Source organism: Gossypium hirsutum, chromosome A11 (assembly GCF_007990345.1).
Source record: "Gossypium hirsutum isolate 1008001.06 chromosome A11, Gossypium_hirsutum_v2.1, whole genome shotgun sequence".
NCBI lineage: Eukaryota > Viridiplantae > Streptophyta > Magnoliopsida > Malvales > Malvaceae > Gossypium > Gossypium hirsutum.
This window is the reverse complement of record NC_053434.1, coordinates 92,432,996-92,453,327: the sequence shown is the minus strand read 5'-3', so window position 1 is coordinate 92,453,327 and position 20,332 is coordinate 92,432,996.

Here is a 20,332-nt window from a genome sequence, read left to right as displayed (position 1 = left end):
GTTTAGTATGTAATATTCTAAAATTTAATATAAAATTTTGTTCCTATTTAATATATTAATATTTTTTATAAATATATATATTAAGTTATTATATCATATAATATATATTTTTATATTAACCATTTTTTTAAAAAAATTCTCCTTTATTATTTATATATTGTTTTAAATATTTTTTACCTCATTTATTTTTTTAATTGTATTTAGATTTTATCTTTTTTTATATGTTCATAATTTGTTTGCTTATTTTTGTATCTTTTTTATATTTATTTAGTATTGTTTTAATATGTTAATTTTATCTCATAAATTATTTGTTATTTTATTTATTGTTTTTATGTATTTGCATGAAAATTGATTGTTTATGTTGTTATTTTAAGTTATATTCGCATGAAATATTATTGTATATATTATGTAATTTATATTGTTATATTCATTATTCTCTATGTTGTATTTTGCATGAAATGATAATGTATGTATATTTATGTTATTTATGATTATATATGCATGAAATGTTAATGTATATTGTGTAATTTATGTCATTATTTATCATTTTCTATACTATATTTGCATGAAATGTTAAAGTATGTATCATGTAGTTTAATTTATTTAATATTGATCTTTTGTAATATGTTAAATACATCATTGCTTTTAAAAAATTATGTTCATTTAATCCAAAAGAATTTTAAAAGTGAGGCAGTGTTTTTATATTTAGGAATTCGGGAAGTAGTGCCCTAACATGCTGGGTTGCGATCTCCCGTTTGTCTAAATGTCTAAAGTATCCTTTTAAATAGATTTTGTAAATCACGAGATGATTTTAGAAAGTTTAAGAATATCGTGTCCAATCATACTGGATGTGATGTTTATACTCTTTTGGAGCAAAAGAATCTCGATTTTCAGCTCAAATTATTTCGATTTCAAAAAAGGATCCTATTTTTAAATTCTTTCAAACTTTTGACATTAAGACAGAAAACTATTCAATTTGGTACCAATTTTGGGTGTTGCGAGGGTGCTAATCCTTCCTCGTGCGTAACCGACTCCCGAACCTGTTTTCTCACATTTTTTGTAGACCAAAATGTTTTATAAGGTGATCCAATCACACCTAAAAGGGTTGGTGGCGACTCCTGTTTTCAAAATCTCCCTTAAAAAATGTTTCAACAGCTTGGTGACTCCACTGGGGAAGTCATAAGAGAGTCAAGCCAAGAAATTGATTATTTTTTGTCTTAATGTCAAAAGTTTGGAAAAATTTTAAAATATCGATCTTTTACATATGTTTGCTGCATATGTTTGTTATTTTGATTTCACACACATTGCATTTGTATGACTGCTGTGGTCGCGCCCTTAAGTGGGAGTGAGAAGCTACGCTTTCGTGAGGTTTTCACCTCCGCATCGGCTAGTAGATTGCTTCCGGGATACATCCATACCTATGTCTTCGTGAGATTTTCATCTCCGCATGGCCATAGGGAAATGTGTCCCCCTGAACCGAACTTGGTCCATATGAGCCTATAATGGGTGATGACTGATGAATCTGCTAGTTCAGGTACCCTCGCTTCAGAACTGAAACACATATAGTGAACTTTAAGCGCTTACCCTAGGAAGTATAGTGATAGCCTTTAGTAAGCTACCCTTATAAGTGCTTGTTTATTATACCTTTTATATATGATACTGACTTATTTTATTTTGCTATTATTGCATGTCACTCAATATTTAAAGGTATCGATTCACGATTTGATTTCTAGATTAGAAAGTTTTGTAATGAGGAACGAATATCTTGATAAAGTGGAGGACAACGCTTCTATCTGTGCGTGGTCAAAGAAAACCCAGTTAGAGAAAGGAAATAGTGTCACCGAAGGGTATAAGTCAGAGTTGTGGGACTTCACTCGTATTAGTTCGACACAAAATGAGTTTCAGGAGTTGAAGGACATTTGGGCCCAATGGGATGACGAGGCTAAGAAGCTGTTCTATCAGAATTATGGAGATCTTCTCTATTTGCTAGACATCAAGATGGATAAGCATCTATTTCAAGCTATGGTACAGTTTTGGAACCCTGCTTATAGTTGTTTTACATTTGGAGAGGTAGATTTAGTACCTACTTTGGAGGAGTATACGACCTTGCTTCGCTGTCCAAAAATTCAAGGTAACAAAGCTTATGTTAGGGCTGCTAATCTCCCAACTTTCGTGAAGAAATTAATGATGATCACAGGGATGAGTGAACAGTGGGCCGCAGCTCGAATCCAACAAAAGGGTGATGGTAAATGCATTCCGTGGGCAAGTTTGAGGGATCTGATATTGGCGCACCCAGATGTGAAGAAGAGGGTTGATGTCTTGGCCTGAAGTATTTATGGTTTGGTAATTTTCCCCAAAGCTATGGTGCACATAGATGAAGCAGTTACAGATTTGTTCGATAGACTTGGTAAACAGAACACACTTGTGCTTGCAATCCTAGCCGAGACGTTTAGATCATTGAGTGCATGTCAGAGAGCTGGTGAAGGTCGATTCATTGGATGCGCACAGTTGTTGTTAGTATGGTTTCACAGTCACTTTTGGAAGGTTGATAAGGTTCCTTGCCGAGTGTTCTTTGAGGATTATTCTCCCTTAAAGGAAGCAGCAGCTACGCCAAGGAGGGACGACATTATAGAGGAAAGGTGGATGGAAATACTTCAGAATCTCCGAGAGGAAGATGTTATGTGGAAAGCCCCTTGGATGGCTCCTAATGAAGTCCTTTATTGTTGCGGAAGCTTTGATTGGGTACCTTTTCCTGGAATTTGGGGAGTTGTTGGTTATGCGCCATTACTCGTCCTAAGGCAATACAAAGTGGGGCAATTTATACCAGCAACACAAGGGTTAACTCAGAGTGATTTTTCATATAAATGGGATCATTATAAGAAGAAGATGCGAGAAATTTTCGAGGCTTGGAAGAATATTTGCTGTGTGAAGATTCTGACGGAAGGCCCGACTACAACTCTTGAGTACAAAGGGTGGTTTAGCAAAAGGATCAATGATAACATCCTTAGACCGAGTTTGGGGGCTGATCGATCGATGGAAGAGAGTTTACGAGTGATTCTATTGGAGTTAGAAGTCATAAAACAAGAGTTCGAAAGGAAGAATTTGGAGCTTGGGAGAGATATAGAAAGGCTTGAAGAGGAGAAGATGTACCTAAACTTAGACGTCGACGTTCAGAAAATTGAGGTCGAAAATGTGATGAAAGAAAAAAGGAAGATTGAGGAAGACCGAGATGACTTGAAGATGCAATATAAGATGATACAGTTATCAATGAAGAGAGTTGGATTGGGGAAGTCTTCAGAGTAGTGGCAACAAGAGGTTCAAGAAGAAAAAGCCAAAGCCGAGTATTGGGAGAAGAAGTTTCAATAGATGCAGGCACAAAATTAGGTCCTAGAGAAGGAGAATCAAGGATTAAAAGCTAAGGTGACTGAGCTTGGACGATCTCTTCATCATCACCGAAGTCGTAACTCTGCGGTCGAATTAAAGGCAAGTCTGAACAAGATCGAGGAAATGAAGCACAATATCGGAGGGTTGGAAGCAGCACTGCAGAACTGTGAACTTCAGATTGAGCAGCTCGAGGAAAGAGAAGGACATTGGAAGGGAGAGCTTCACCATTTTCAGGATCAAGTCAGAGATAGGGACTATCTCATGGGAGAAGCCATAGTCCAGATTCGAGAGGTTGCTGATCATTTGCAAGACCTGGCAACTCAAGCTAATGTATTGAGTGCAAAGTATGAGTTAGTGTCAGATAGAGGTCGAGAGTTAGCTTTGTTATTGGATAAGGTTAAAACTCTGGGCCTGAAGGAAAAAACATATTTGTAATTCGTTTTGTGTAAAGATTTTTGTTTCTTAAATAACGTTTTCTAAAAGAAACTGAATCAGAATCGATATCTTTTTGCATTCATGCATTTTCATCTCATTGCATCATATGCATTCCAATTTATAGAAGGACCCTAATTAGTTAAAATTACAGAGAGAGAGAGAGAGAGAAAGAAAACCTGGAAGCAACACATCCTTACAATACACGCACTAAGACAAAAAATATGGATCAAATACTTGAGCAGATCTAGAAAAAAATGCAAGAGCAATTGCAGGAACAATTGACAAAAACCCAACAAGAGATGAAGGATCAAATGTTGGAGGCCCAAAGGAACATAATGGCTGAAATGACTCAGTTGCTGAAGGGGGCAACGGATAAAGGAAAGGCCTCTATGACTATCACTGAAGAGGATAATGAGGATCATCCTCCTGGTTTTACTCCACCTCATGTGCAAACTCAACCTGAGGTGTATCCCCGGAGGCCGTCCATCACAATAAGGCCTCAACATGGGCAAGTAGATACTGGAATACCCATTAACTTTCAAACTGGCTCGGGATTCAACCTGGGACTACCAATCCAGTCATCCCTGATTTAGATATAGCTGAGAGGGAAGAGATGGGACTCGAATCATTAAGGCGATTAGGGGAACGTTATAGATTATTAGAGGAGAAATTTAAGGCATTGGAAAACACTGATAATCGTCAGGGAATTGATGCCAAAGACTTGAGTTTGGTCCCAGATTTGGTGCTTCCTCATAAGTTCAAGATGCCGGAATTTAAGAAGTACAATGGACTACTTGTCCTGAGGCCCATATCACCATGTTCTGTAGGCGGATGACTAGCTATATAAACAATGATCAATTATTGATCCATTGTTTTCAGGATAGTTTGGTTGGGGCAGCTGCTAGGTGGTACAATCAATTGGGTCACGCAAGGATCGATTTTTAGAGAGACTTAGCATAAACCTTTATGCAGCAATATAATCATGTGACTGACATGACTCTTGATAGAATCACTTTGCAGAACATGGAAAAGAAGCCTAATGAGAGCTTTAGGCAATATGCATTGAGGTGGAGGGAGGTTGCCATGCAAGTTCAACCACCGCTCTTGGAGAAAGAAACTACCATTACCATGATGTTCATTAACACCTTGAAGGCCCCATTCATTACTCATATGATTGGAAGTACCACCAAGAGCTTTGCTGATATAGTTATGGTAGGAGAAATGATTGAGAACGCCATAAGAGGTGGCAAGATAGAGGGGGAAACTGCTAAAAGATCAACCTCCAAGAAGGAAAGATAATGAGGTGAACAATACGATTACGGTTAGTCAGCCCAGAGCAACTACAGTTGGGCAACAAGATTCCCAAAAGCAGGGATCTGGTTCGAGACAAAATTCTGAGAAGGTCTCATTTACGCGTCATCGGGAGCTTTATCAAAGTCTATTTAATGCGCATGCAATAGCTCATTTTCATTTGAAACCACTGCAACCCCTATATCCCAAATGGTACGGTGCAAATGCCAAATGTGAATACCATGCAGGGATATCGGGGCATTCAATCGAAAATTGCACTGGCTTTAAAAAAGTAGTGGAAAGACTGATCAAGATAGGGATCGTAAAATTTGACAACACCCTTAGTACAAAGAAACCCTTTGTCAAACCATGGTGATCAAGGGGTAAACGCAATTGGGAAAACTGGAATGAGAAGGATTAAAGAGGATGCGGCCAAGGTAAGAATGCCGATGAAAGTAATTTGGGAAAAAATAGTGGAAAGAGAGATGATAATCTCTGGAGAAAGAAATAAAGGAGTGAGGGACTACTACGAGTTCCATGTAGAAGAGGGACACGAGATCCAGGAATGTGATGAGTTTAAGGCTTTGATACAAAGCTTTATAGATAATAAGGAGCTGGAATTTTATGAAGTTGGCTCAGATAAGGGACATGTATGCGCATTGAAAGGAGAATCAAAGAATCAACCGGCCAAGGATCATTATTTCTATACCAAGGAATAATGAAGTTGAGATACAAACAGTGCTGAAAGTCATTATTCACAAACCTGTTTCCTTTCCTTATAAGGATAACAAGAGGGTACCTTGGAATTATGACTGCAATGTGACAATACCGGAGAGAGAAGATATAGCTAGTACTTCTAAGGAGGTTCAAGTTGAAGGATCCTACACACGTAGTGGGAAGCATTATGATGCAAAGGCATCAGAGTTGAGACCACAAAAGTGAAAGCCTTTGACGTTGAAAAGGAGAATAGGACTGAGGTACTTGTTAATGAACCAGTGAAGGAAGAAGAAGCTAGAGAGTTTCTAAAATTCCTGAAATACAGTGAATATAGCGTAATTGAATAATTGCGTAAACAACCAGCTCGTATATCAGTGTTGGCTTTGCTTCTGAGTTCAGAGGTACATCGTGAGGCATTAATGAATGTGCTCAATGAGACTTACGTTACCAATAATATATCTGTCAACAAGTTGGATCGATTGGTTAGTAATATAAGCGCTGACAATTTCATTTATTTCAATGATGATGAAATTCCACCTGGCGACATGGGATCAGCTAAAGCTTTGCACATCACCACTCACTGTAAATGATATACATTGCCTAGTGTGCGTATTGATAATGGGTCAGCCTTAAATGTCTTGCCATTTTCTACATTAAACAGATTACCCATAGACAGTTCTCTCACAAAAACATGCCACAATGTAGTGAGAGCATTCGATGGCACGGAGAGAAAGGTCATGAGAAGAATTGATATCCCTTTAATGATTGAGCCAAACACGTATGAGGTAGACTTTCTAGTAATGGACATCAAGCCTTCTTATAATTGCTTGTTGGGGAGGCCTTGGATACATTCGGCAGGAGTGGTGCCCTCATCTTTGCACCAGAAATTAAAGCTAGTAACAGACGAACAGCTGATCACCATAAATGCAGAGGAAGACATCATAGCAGCAGTTACTAGTGGTGCACCCTATGTAGAGGTGAACGAGGAGGCCGTTGAGTGCTCTTTTCATTCCTTAGAATTCGTTAATGCAACATTTATTTCAGAGGGTAATGAGGTGTCGGTGCCTAGGATGTCTAGAACCACAAGAATGGGTTTGCAGATGACAGTGAGGAAAGAAGCCTTGCCAAGAAAAGGATTGGGAAGATATCTCCAAGGAGGAATTCAAGTTCCAGAACTAAAAGAGAAGAGAGATCATTTTAGCTTGGGTTTTAGGCCAGATCACAGGCATAAAAGGTAGGAAATAGAGAAGCGTCAAGAAAGAAAAAGGGCGCGTTTAAGTGGAAGAGAAGTAGAGTGGGGATCAATAACTTTCCCTCATACATCCCAAACCTTTATATCAAGAGGGATAATTCACCCTAAGAAAGGGCTACTCGAAAAAGGAAGTCATCATATCAATGCTGTATATAATGAAGAGTCTGAACGAAGAAACCTTAAGGGCATTCGCCCTTACGAACTGGGAAGCTCTTTAAATAATTGGACTGCAGAAGAACTTCCTGTAGTTTTTAAAGATTTTTCAAAGTAATTTTCAGAACACTCTTGTTGCTCTATAGCCTAGGAGTAATAAGATTTCATTTGTAAAATAGGCTCATGTTCGGATATTTGTATTTCAATAAAACACGACTTTTGTTATCAATCCGAGTGAATATTCTTTTATACCGATCAATATTCTTTTGACCTTTTTTAATTTCTTTCAAATTTTTCATTTCATACATAACACATAAATAAATATTCTTAAAATTCATTCATTCTTTGTATATTCTTTCGTACCCCGCAGATCCCTAGATATCAATGACATGAGCACTGATACTACAAATCCTGAATTCTCTTTTGAGCAAGACATGTGTTTAGAAGAACCTCAGGATCTTGAAGATAACAGGGATTGTGAGGTGTCTCCAGATCTGTTGAGAATGGTGAAACAAGAGGAAAAACAAATCCTACCCCGTGAAAAAGATGCAATAGAGAATGTAGCCTTGGAGGAAGGAAAAGAGGTGAAAATTGGGACACACATTGCTAAGGACACGAGACAAGGTCTTGTTGAGCTGCTACATGAATTCAAAGATATCTTTGCATGGTCATATAAGGATATGCCGGGGTTGAATACTGATATCGTGGTACATCATCTCCCTATAAGACAGGATTGCAAGCCAGTCCAACAAAAATTGCGAAGGATGAGGCCTGATATTGTACTAAAAATAAAAGATGAAGTCAAGAACAGTTTGATGCTGGATTCCTACAAGAGGTTAAGTACTCAGAATGGGTGGCTAACATTGTGCCTGTCCCTAAGAAGGATGGAAAGGTACGAATGTGTGTTGATTACAGATATTTGAATAAAGCTAGCCTAAAGGATAATTTTTCTTTACCGCACATCGACACTTTGGTGGACAATACAGCAGGATATTCGTTGTTCTCCTTTATGGATGGCTTCTCAGGGTACAATCAGATAAAGATGCATTTTGAAGACATGGATAAAACCACCTTCATAACATTGTGGGGCACCTTTTGTTACAAGGTAATGCCCTTTGGGCTGAAAAATGCAGGTGCAACATATCAAAGGGCTATGGTGACCTTATTCCACGATATGATGCACAAGGAGATTGAGGTGTATGTTGATGACATGATTGTCAAATCTCGAACAGAGACGGAGCATATTGAAGTCTTGAGAAAGTTGTTTCTGAGATTGAGGAAGTTTCAGTTGAAGCTTAATCCGGCAAAGTGCATCTTCAGAGCTAGGTCGGGAAAGTTATTGGGCTTTGTGGTCAGCGAAAAGGGAATAGAAGTTGACTCAGACAAGGTCAGAGCCATACAAGAATTGCCTCCACCACATACTCAGAAGGAAGTTCGGGGTTTTCTTGAAAGGCTGAATTATATTGCTAGGTTTATTTCACAATTAATTGAGAAATGTAATCTTATATTTCGCCTCCTTAGAAAACACAGCCAAGGTACTTTGGATGAGGAATGCCAGAATGCTTTTAATAAAGTCAAGCAATACTTGTTAAACGCTCTAGTATTATTCCCGCCCAGTCCAGATAGACCATTAATTCTATACTTATCAGTATTTAGTAATTATATGGGATCTGTGCTTGGTCAACATAACGAGTCAGGAAGAAAAAAAAAGGCGATATATTACCTCAGTAAGAAATTCACAAAGTGTGAGATGAGATATTCGCTAATTGAGAAGTTGTATTGTGCTTTAATCTGGACGACTCGAAGGTTGAGGCAATATATGCTATATCATATGACTTGGCTAATTTTGAAGCTTGATCCATTAAAGTACATGATGGAGTCAACAGCTCTAAATGGAAGAATGGCAAGGTGGCAAGTACTGCTTTCAGAGTTTGATATAGTCTATGTAAGTCAAAAGGCTATAAAAGGAAGCGCGATAGCAGAATTTCTGGCTAGCAGAGCTCTGGAAGATTATGAGCCATTGAGCTTTGATTTCCCTAATGACGAGTTGATGTATGTGGCAACTACTGAAGAACATCCATGGAAGCTAAACTTTGACGGCACATCCAACGCGATAGGAAATGGAATTGGTGCAGTCTTGGTATCCCCAAATGGTGATCATTATCCATTTACATGTAAATTGGATTTTGACTGTACGAATAATATGGCCGAGTATAAAGCATGCATCATGGGGATTCGAGCGGCCAAAGAGCAAAAAATTAGAACCCTGGAAGTATATGGAGACTCTGCGTTGGTAATTTACCAGCTTAGGGGTGAATAGGAGACAAGGGACCCCAAATTGATTAATTATCGAAGGGTAGTTTTGGAGTTACTTGAAGAGTTTGATAACATCACCTTCAATTATCTCCCACGGGACGAAAATCAGATGGCAGATGCTTTAGCAACACTGGCTTCCATGATTAAAGCAAATAAAAAAGAGGATGTAAGACCAATTCAGATGAGTATTTCTAAGGTCCCAGCTCATTGTTGTAACATCGAAGAAGAGGAAAAGGAAGACCATCCTTGGTATCAAGATATATTACGGTATGTGAGAAATCGTGAATATCCTGAGCAGGCAACTGAGAATGACAAAAGAACCTTGAGGAGGTTAGCATGTGAATAGTACTAGATGGGGATATCCTTTATAAAAGAAGGAAAGATCAGGTGCTTTTGAGATGTGTCGACGCTGTGGAAGCCAGACAAATCTTGGAAGAAGTACATGAAGATGTTTGTGGGACACATGCTAATGGTTTTACAATGGCAAGGCAAATCATGAGGTTTGGAAACTATTGGTCTACTATGAAAGGAGATTGTATCAGCTATGCCAAGAAATGTCATAAATGCCAGATATATGGGGACAAGATTCATGTACCACCTTCACCTTTGCATGTTATGACTTCTCCATGGCCCTTTTCCATGTGAGGCATGGATGTTATTGGGCCAATATCACCAAAAGCTTCGAATGGGCATCGTTTCATTTTCATGGTCATTGACTACTTCACGAAATGGGTAGAGGCAGCTTCATATGCTAGTGTTACCAAGTCAGCAGTAAGTTGATTCTTGAAAAAGGAGATTATTTATCGGTATGGAATGCCTGAGAGGATTATATTGGACAATGCATTGAACTTGAATAACAGCATGATTGCAGAAGTTTGCAGCTAATTCAAGATCAAACATCATAATACATCTCCATATCGCCCAAAAATGAATGGAGCAGTGGAAGTTGCCAATAAAAATATCAAGAAGATAGTAAGGAAAATAACTGAGACCTACAGAGATTGGCATGAGAAATTACCATTTGCACTCTTTGCCTATCAAACGTACGTCAGAACCTCTACTGGGGCAACTCCTTTCTCGTTGGTTTATGGGATAGAGGCAGTGTTACCCATTGAAGTGGAAATACCTTCTCTTTGAATTTTGTCAGAGATGAAGCTAGATGAAGCAGAATGGATTCAATCGCGGTATGACCAATTGAACTTGATTGAAGAAAAGAGGCTAAGGGCTATTCGTCATGGCCAGATGTATCAGAAGCGAATGATGTGACATGACAAGAAAGTTCATCCAAGAGAATTTCACGAAGGGGACCTTGTATTAAAAAAAATTCTTCCCATACAGAAGGAATTTAGAGGAAAATGGATGCCAAATTGGGAAGGGCCGTATGTTGTGAAGAAGGCTTTCTCTGGTGGTGCACTGATTTTTACAAAAATGGATGGGAAGAGTTTACCTAATCCAGTGAATTCAGACTCAATCAAGAAGTACTTTGTCTAAAGAGAAGGGAATCCAAAGTGAAAACCCGCAAAGGGCACTTTGAGACATCTAAAAAAATAAAAATAATAAAAAAATGGAGAGGCCAAGGTGAAAACCCACAAAGGGCGCCTTGAGACCAAAAGGGGTTTTGAGTTGAAAACCCGAAAGGGCAGCTCAAAATTTGAAAAGCATGCAGTGACTTTGCTATACTTGATTCAACAAGAAGTGGAGTGTTACATACTGGGGCATCAACAAAGTACTTTGGATCTTCTAAACACATGTTAAATTCAAAACAATTTTCATGAAGTTTGTATATAGAAGCCCAAGTTGTGATATGTAGGGCATTCGATTTTTGTCCTGTTTACTATCTTTGGATTCTTTTTCTTCTCAAAGATATGTTTTCAGATCAATTTCCTTTTGTATTTTTGATAATTTTTCTAACTATTCTCAAGATTAAATTATTTGTCTTCCATTATTCATAAAGTGTGTTGCATTGAAATAATGATTGATGAACTAAATATTTTTACAAACGAAGTTTTGCATAATACTCTAGAAATTTCTAGAGAATATGAGAAGCTAAAATAGAACAATTGTTTGAAAAATTCCCATGAGTGAGGGTTGGAAGTGCTCGGAAAAATTTCTTCTTCAGGATGAGTGGACAATTCAAACGATTCAATCCTAGGGAAGGATTATCTCCAGCAAGTCGTAATATTCGAAGAATGGTATAATAGGACCAATTTGATTCAAAACATATGAGCAAAGTATGATTGATACTTTGAGTAGAATAAAGATGAAACTTTGATGGATGAATGAGTAAAGATGTCTGAAATATGAGTCATTCTCATAACATTTTGCATCATAATATGTCTAATTAGGAGCATTTGACTCATTTCGATCATGACGTCCTAATCATTCGGCATGAGCACATATGCATTCTACAGGTTATGTCCTTTAGGGGACAATGTAGATCACTGATAGCAGATTTGACATCTCTGTATTGACGGGGAACAAATCGAATATGACAGATTTGGCGTCTCTGTATTAGACAGAGAGTAGATCGAGGATAGCAGATCTGACATTCGTGTGTTTACATCGAAGCAGATCGAAGATGACAGATTTGGCGTCTCTGTATTAGACAGGGAGCAGATCGAGGATAGCAGATCTGACATTCGTGTATTTACATCGAAGCAGATCGAAGATGACAGATTTGGCATCTCTGTATTAGACAGAGAGTAGATCGAGGATAGCAGATTTGACATTCGTGTATTTACATTGAAGCAGATCGAAGATGACAGATTTGGTGTCTCTGTATTAGATGGGGAGCAGATCGAGAATAGCAGATCTGACATTCGTGTATTTACATCGAAGCAGATCGAAGATGACAAATTTGGCATCCCTGTATTAGACGGGGAGTAGATCGAAGATAGCAGATCTGACATTCGTATGTTTACATCGAAGCAGATCGAAGATGGCAGATTTGGCGTCTCTGTAATAGATGGGGAACATATCAAAGGTAGTAGATCTGACATTCGTGTGTTTACATCGAAGCAGATCGAAGATGACAGATTTGGTGTCTTTGTATTAGACGGGGAGCAGATCGAGGATAGCAGATCTGACATTTGTGTGTTTACATCGAAGCAGATAGAAAATGACAGATTTAGCGTCTCTGTATTAGGCGGGGAGCAGATCAAAGATTTCAACATGGCGTCCTTGAGTTTGTAGATAGCAGGTTGAAGATAGCAGATTTGACATTCCTGAGTTACAATGAAGCAGTTCGAAGCTATTAGAATATCTTTGAAGAAGATGAGGATTAAGATTTCGAGACTTGGCCAGGCCGGGCAAAATTAGGTCCTTTTTTATAGTCTTTGCTCTATTCCCGTTACACGGTAATGAGCAAAGAGGGGCAGCTATAGGAACCCATTTTTGCCCGGGCCCGTGAAATAAAATAAACAAATTTTATAAACTAAATAAATAAAATGTCCCTGTTAAATGTCCAAATTACAATAAACAGGCTTAAAGGCCTGATAACCCAAAATTTGGTTACAGCCCAATTAGTCTAAAACCCAAATACCCGGTTATACCCAACCCAACAAATAAACACGGCCCAAAGGGCCCAAACCATTAGCAGAAGACAGAAGGCCCAAGGTTTCTTAAACCCTAGGCACCGCAAGCACCCCGACACCAGGCCTTACCTCGCGCCGCAATTGGCGCGCCAATCCCACCACCGGCAGATTCACGTCATCAGTACACAATCATCGCTGATTCTCTCGTCGTCACCTGTAAAAGGAAAGAAACAACAGAGAAAAATACCAATATAGCAAGATGTAACACCCCGAACCCGAGACCGACACCGGAGTCGAACACGAGGTGTTAACAGACTTTAAACCCCTTATAAAAATATTTCCCAGACACTGCCAATCTGCGTACTAGTCGCTTTAAAAATCATATTTGAGTTTCACAACTCAAAAATCAGTTTCGTGATTTTTCCCCGAAACTAGACTCATATTCCCATCTACATATTTTTTTCTAGAATTTTTGGTCGGGCCAATTAGTACATTTTATTAGTCAAAGTCTCCCATGTTACGGGGATCGACTACCCTGACCTTTGCGCATTAGGACTTGGATATCTCCTTGTACAGGGCTCCAATACTGATGCCGTTTGTTTCTATAGAAACTAGACTCAGAGAGGAATCTATCCATATATGTTATGACTCCTAATTATCTCTGGTTAATTTATAATGAATTTCCAAAGTCGGAACAGGAAATCCAGAAATCGTTCTGGCCCTGTCTCACGAGAACCTGAATATCTCTTAACATACTGTCCATATGATCGTTTCGTTACTTTCCTATGAAAGTAGATTCATCAAGGTTTGTTTAAATAATTTATTCACTATTTAATTCCCTTCTTACTATTTTTAGTGATTTTCCAAATCTACATCACTGCTGCTGTCAGCATCTGCCTTTAAGGTAGACTTTACCTATTTCATGGCTTCCATGATTCAACTAGCCCTTTTTGCATAAATAGCACAATTTATGAAAGTGATTAACCATTCCCATGGCCAATCCTTGTCAAGCATATCCACACCAAATGATTATAACATTATACTCAAACACATATAAGCCATTTTCGCATGGCTATCCAAAATTTTACAAGTCCAAAGGGTCCACGACCCACAACAAACGGGTAGTCCTATACATGCCATTTCGAAGTTCAACCAAAATTGTACCAAAAGGGGGGGCTTTGATAGTGTGGGCGACTTTGACTTCAAGATCCCGAGTCCGATAGCTGGAGAACCAAATCTATAAAACAGAGGAGCAATGAAACGGAGTAAGCAATTTATGCTTAGTAAGTTTTGAGCAAGGAATTCCAACACAACAAAGTATAGCATTCATATAGCTAAACGGATAATTTCATATGCACAAATTTTCGATATCATACTTGCTTCACATTTCCAACCCTTATGTACATACACAAAAGATCAACTTAGCCAAAGGCCGGTAGCTCGTTTATCAACTGAGCGAATACTTATTTGTAAGGGCTCAACTAAATTCAAGCACATACGAAACATACCTCAATGTTGGGATGTTTCTAGAGCATTAACTGAAATTTTTACAGCAAGATCATTCACTCCCAAATCACGTACCTTCGGAATTTAACCGGATATAGCTCCTTGTTCAAATGCCTTCGGGACATAGCCCGGTTATAGTAACTCGCACAAATGCCTTCGGGACTTAACCCGGATTTAGTAACTCGCACAAATGCCTTCGGGCTTAGCCCGGAATTAGTATCTCGCACAAATGCCTTCGGATCTTAGTCCGGATTTAGTATCTCGCACAAATGCCTTCGGATCTTAGTCCGGATATGGTCACTTAGCACAAAGCCTTCGGGACTTAGCCCGGACATCGTTCAAATAACCATGCACATTTAACAATAAATCATGGCACATTCGTATTTCATTTTCGTTAGCAAAACTCAAACACAAGACACTTATCATTCTTGTGATTTCGGCTCAATAGCCACACACAAAGAGCATGATTTTGTTTGCTTAAAACATGATCTAATCAAATCTTAATTTAAGCTCTCTTACTCAAGAACTAACCTCGGGTGTTGTCGAACGATTCCGATAGCTATTCGACCATTTTTTCCTTCCCTTTATCGGATTTATTTCCCCTTTGCTCTTGAGCTTAATTAAACAAATAAATTGATTTAATCATTTGAGCATCGAAAAGAGGAACACAAGGCACTTAGCCCATATTTATACATTAGACATTAAAGTCACATATGTACGGAATCATGAATCAAACTCAACATTTTAGCTAATTTTTCCCCCTTGGCCGAATATGCATGTCTATTTTGGGGCCGATTTCAACACTTAATACATTCTACAAGTATGGTCACTTGTATTGACTAAACACCCTTTTTGTTTCAAGTTCAAAACTTGGCTAATACACACATATATACACTAGTAAAGCATCCTCTCCCTTTCCATCAATTTAACACATGCATTACTCATTAATATACAAAAATTATATTCGGCCTTAGTACACAACTTGCTAGCCGATTCTTCTCCATTTAGCAACCAATGCACATATGTGCTCACTCAAAAATGCTAAAAAGAAGATTCAAGAATCATCAATCCACCATCACATGCATCATTACAAAGCTTTACACTTAGCATGCAAATGACATCAACACAAATCCACCTTAGCCGAAACTTAACTCATCTTCATGCCTCATCACCACAACATCAAACATCAACCAAGAATGATGCATCCATGGCCGAGTGTCATTTCCATCACATAGCAAGATTTAGACCATGGGCTAGGTAGAACTCAAGCTAACAACTAAAACATGCATGCATCTCATGGAACATCACCAAACATACCTTAGCCTAGTCACATGCATGGCCGAACCTCTTCAACCTTTCTTCTTCCTTCCTCCTTAAAATTTTTGGCCAAAGATGAACCAAAGGATGAGCACTTTTTTTTTTCTTTCTAGTTTCGGCTAAATGAAGATGAAAAAGGATGAACAAAATTTTCTCCTTTCTTTTCTTTAACTCACGGCAATGGGGGGGGAAGACAACCACACACATTTTTTTTGTATTCATCATACTCCTTTTCATTATTTTATGCCCATGCTCCTTATTTTATTTCTCCTAACATACCTCACTAACATAACATGTTTGTGACATGTTTCCACTCATGATGCACTAACACAACATGTCTATGACATGTCTTGCCCATCACACTTGGTCTACCATGCTTGTCATGGCCGGCCACTACTAGTAGGGGGGAATTTGACATGCCTTTTTCCACATGCTCTAATAGGTCCTTACGCATTGACCTATCAGATTTTAAAATTTTCTCACATAAGTCCTATTTGATGAAATTCACTTACAATTAACAAAATTCAAACACGAAATTTTCACACGTGCACATGTACATATAATGAGCATCAATTATGACGGTTAATTATTTTTACGACTCGGTTTAGCGGTCCCGAAACCACTTCCCGACTAGGGTCAATTTTGGGCTGTCACACAAGAAATAAATATTGTAAAATTTTATGTTGATTTTCAGTGGCTATAAATGCCCGAATCGAAACAATGTAAAAGGAATGGGTTTTTTACAAGCACATATACAATGAAAATACAACAGTTTATCAAAGAAACAGAGGTGATTCATTTTTATCCTTTTTTTTTCTTTTTGTTATGAATATATACATATAAAATTCTAAAAAATAAATAAAAAGAGGATTACCTCTCGATTCGCTGTGAAAGGTGAGGCTCTTCAAATCCCGACCGTTGTGTGTGGTGGAGTTGACAGCGGCATGTGGGCGCGTGGGTGCGTGGGAGCCCGATGATAGAGGCTCGACGGAGCTCCAAGGGCCTGCTCTCTGCCCCTTTCAGAGGTTTCTTTGGTTTTTTTTTAAAACAGGTTAAAAAATGAATTTTAGGGGCCAAAATTTGGCTTATATAGCCTCATGGAAATGGCGCCATTTTGCTTAAAATGATAAGCTTCAAAACGGCGTTGTTTCAAAGCTTAGGATCCGTGCGTTGACCTGTGACCCAGGTAGGATCCGCGTGTTTTTGTTTAAAGGGCTAATTGCCCAATTGATCCTTCCGCATTTTTATTATTTATAATTTCATTTTATTTTTATTTTAATTTGGCCCTGACCTTTTATTTTTGTTTTAATTTAGTCCTAGTTACTATTATAAGACTTATTTTGAGAACGACGTCGTTTTGGGATTAGGGCTAATTGCTCAGTGAGTCCCCCAGATTTTAGCGCGCGTATCAATTAGGTCCAAATTTTTTTATTATTTTAAAATTAACCCTAGAGCTTTATTTTTATTTAATTTTAATCATTTTAAATATTTTTATATAATTTATTTATTAAATACTTTATATATTATTTATCTTTACTATCAACATTATTTATATATGTAAAAATTATTATATATTATATCTTTTTATTATTCATTATATTATTTTTATTTTACTATATCATTTTATTATTAATTATTTATTATGTATAATTTTAAAAATTTGTAAATTATTATTGAAAATTACTTTTTTATATATCATTATTTAGTGTTTAGTATGTAATATTCTAAAATTTAATATAAAATTTTGTTCCTATTTAATATATTAATATTTTTATAAATATATATATTAAGTTATTATATCATATAATATATATTTTTATATTAACCATTTTTTTAAAAAAATTCTCCTTTATTATTTATATATTGTTTTAAATATTTTTTACCTCATTTATTTTTTTAATTGTATTTAGATTTTATCTTTTTTTATATGTCCATAATTTGTTTGTTTATTTTTGTATCTTTTTTATATTTATTTAGTATTGTTTTATTATGTTAATTTTATCTCATAAATTATTTGTTATTTTATTTATTGTTTTTTATGTATTTGCATGAAAATTGATTGTTTCGCATGAAATATTATTGTATATATTATGTAATTTATATTGTTATATTCATTATTCTCTATGTTGTATTTTGCATGAAATGATAATGCATGTATATTTATGATTATATATGCATGAAATGTTAAAGTATGTATCATGTAGTTTAATTTATTTAATATTGATCTTTTGTAATATGTTAAATACATCATTGCTTTTAAAAAATTATGTTCATTTAATCCTAAAGAATTTTAAAAGTGAGGCAATGTTTTTATATTTAGGAATTCGGGAAGTAGTGCCCTAACATGCTGGGTTGCGATCTCCCGTTTGTCTAAATGTCTAAAGTATCCTTTTAAATAGATTTTGTAAATCACGAGATGATTTTAGAAAGTTTAAGAATATCGTGTCCAATCATACTGGATGTGATGTTTATACTCTTTTGGAGCAAAAGAATCTCGATTTTCAGCTCAAATTATTTCGATTTCAAAAAAAGGATCCTATTTTTAAATTCTTTCAAACTTTTGACATTAAGACAGAAAACTATTCAATTTGGTACCAATTTTGGGTGTTGCGAGGGTGCTAATCCTTCCTCGTGCGTAATCGACTCCCGAACCTGTTTTCTCACATTTTTTGTAGACCAAAATGTTTTATAAGGTGATCCAATCACACCTAAAAGGGTTGGTGGCGACTCCTGTTTTCAAAATCTCCCTTAAAAAATGGTTTCGACACATTCATTGAATGACCATAAAGTCACATTCTTCCCCGTGTCGTCCATTCATGCATGATTAATGGCTAAGCATTCTTCAAAAGTCTCATACTTCCCCTTTGGTGGATGATAGCCTTTATGGTGAATGGAAATGACCAAAAGTCTTCTTCTAGAATTCTCCAAAGAGCCTTGTTTAGCCCTCATTTGGACAATGGCAATTAATAAGGAAATGATTGGTTGAATGGTCATCTTTCAACCTAAAAAGAAACAACCATCTGGAATGTGAACACACATTGATTCCAAAAACGAACAGTCCTTTTGTAATACTTGAAAAATTGGCCGACCATTGGTACTCTTAGGATATAATAAACACACCATTAGGACCCAATAAACAAACTATTTAAAATGTAATAAAACAGACATGATAATGACAACATAATTAAAATAGATTTTAGTTCATATTAAAATCTATGCAATAATAATACATAAATTAAACTTTAAATTAAATGTTGTGTAATTTAGAATACTAAGAAGGACTGTTTGGGCCTTAAAAGCCCGCATGCAAAATATTGCATAGAATTTGAACGTTTTCATCTTGAATTTGGGCCATTTTGCGCTTGGCCCAATCTCGAGTCTTTTTAGCCATATCACATGATGTGACCGAGATCACATTATACCCTGCCTGTTTTAAGTGATTTCTCCTCAAATCGGACCATTTTCTCGAGAAAAATCTTTGTTAATCACGATCCCTTAAGTTGTACTTTCCAACCATTGAGTTAGTAACAACTCTTTTAATAACCTGACAAACAAAAACACCTTTACAACCAAAATCAATATAAGTTTGTTATTTCAATTCATCACCTACACAGAATTGAGATAATTTAAAGATCATGCAATTTGTATAAACATGATGAATATCAAGATCTCCTTTCAAAATTTTGTAAACACAAGTTAACTACGGATCAAAGACATAGTTTTACCTTACCATTTCATCACAAATCACAAACTTCGTTTTTGATAGCAACGGTGAAACATTGAGCAATTGAAAGTCATCAACACAATTATACAAAATGAAATTCTTACACTTGGAACCTTGTAAAAATGGTGTATTAACTTTCACTCCGAGTTGAAACACGCAGTTTTGATCTGCCACATCTTCATGAAGCAATTGTGTTTCTTTTGAGATCAAATCACACATGCTAAATAAAGAAAAAATAGGTATATGCATGTTCAAACAAACTAAACCCTCAATCTTTACTCGAATAAGCATGTATATCCATGAAAATTTTTAACCATGATTTAAAGAACTCACATAATAATTAGAATCCAAAATTTTAAAAGTTTTATGTGAAAATACTTTATCATTCCTAACAAAAAAATTTTGTAGGCATCTAGTTAAACTAAAGACATCAATGGATATCTCAATTTGCGGTTTAATGTCACGTAAACCAACACAAAACATGTCATGAGGAAATTTTTTTAAGACACTATTAGAGACAAACTCATCAACAACATTCAAAGAATACCATGGTTTAGTCTTAAAAAGTTTCTTACCTTGTTTACCTTCAGACACTTGAAGAATATTTTCATTTTCCAACTTACCTTTCTCTCAAACATGGAATCACCTTTCATTAGAGGAAGTAATGAAATTGGAACTCCACCAATGGATCTTTACAAACCTAAA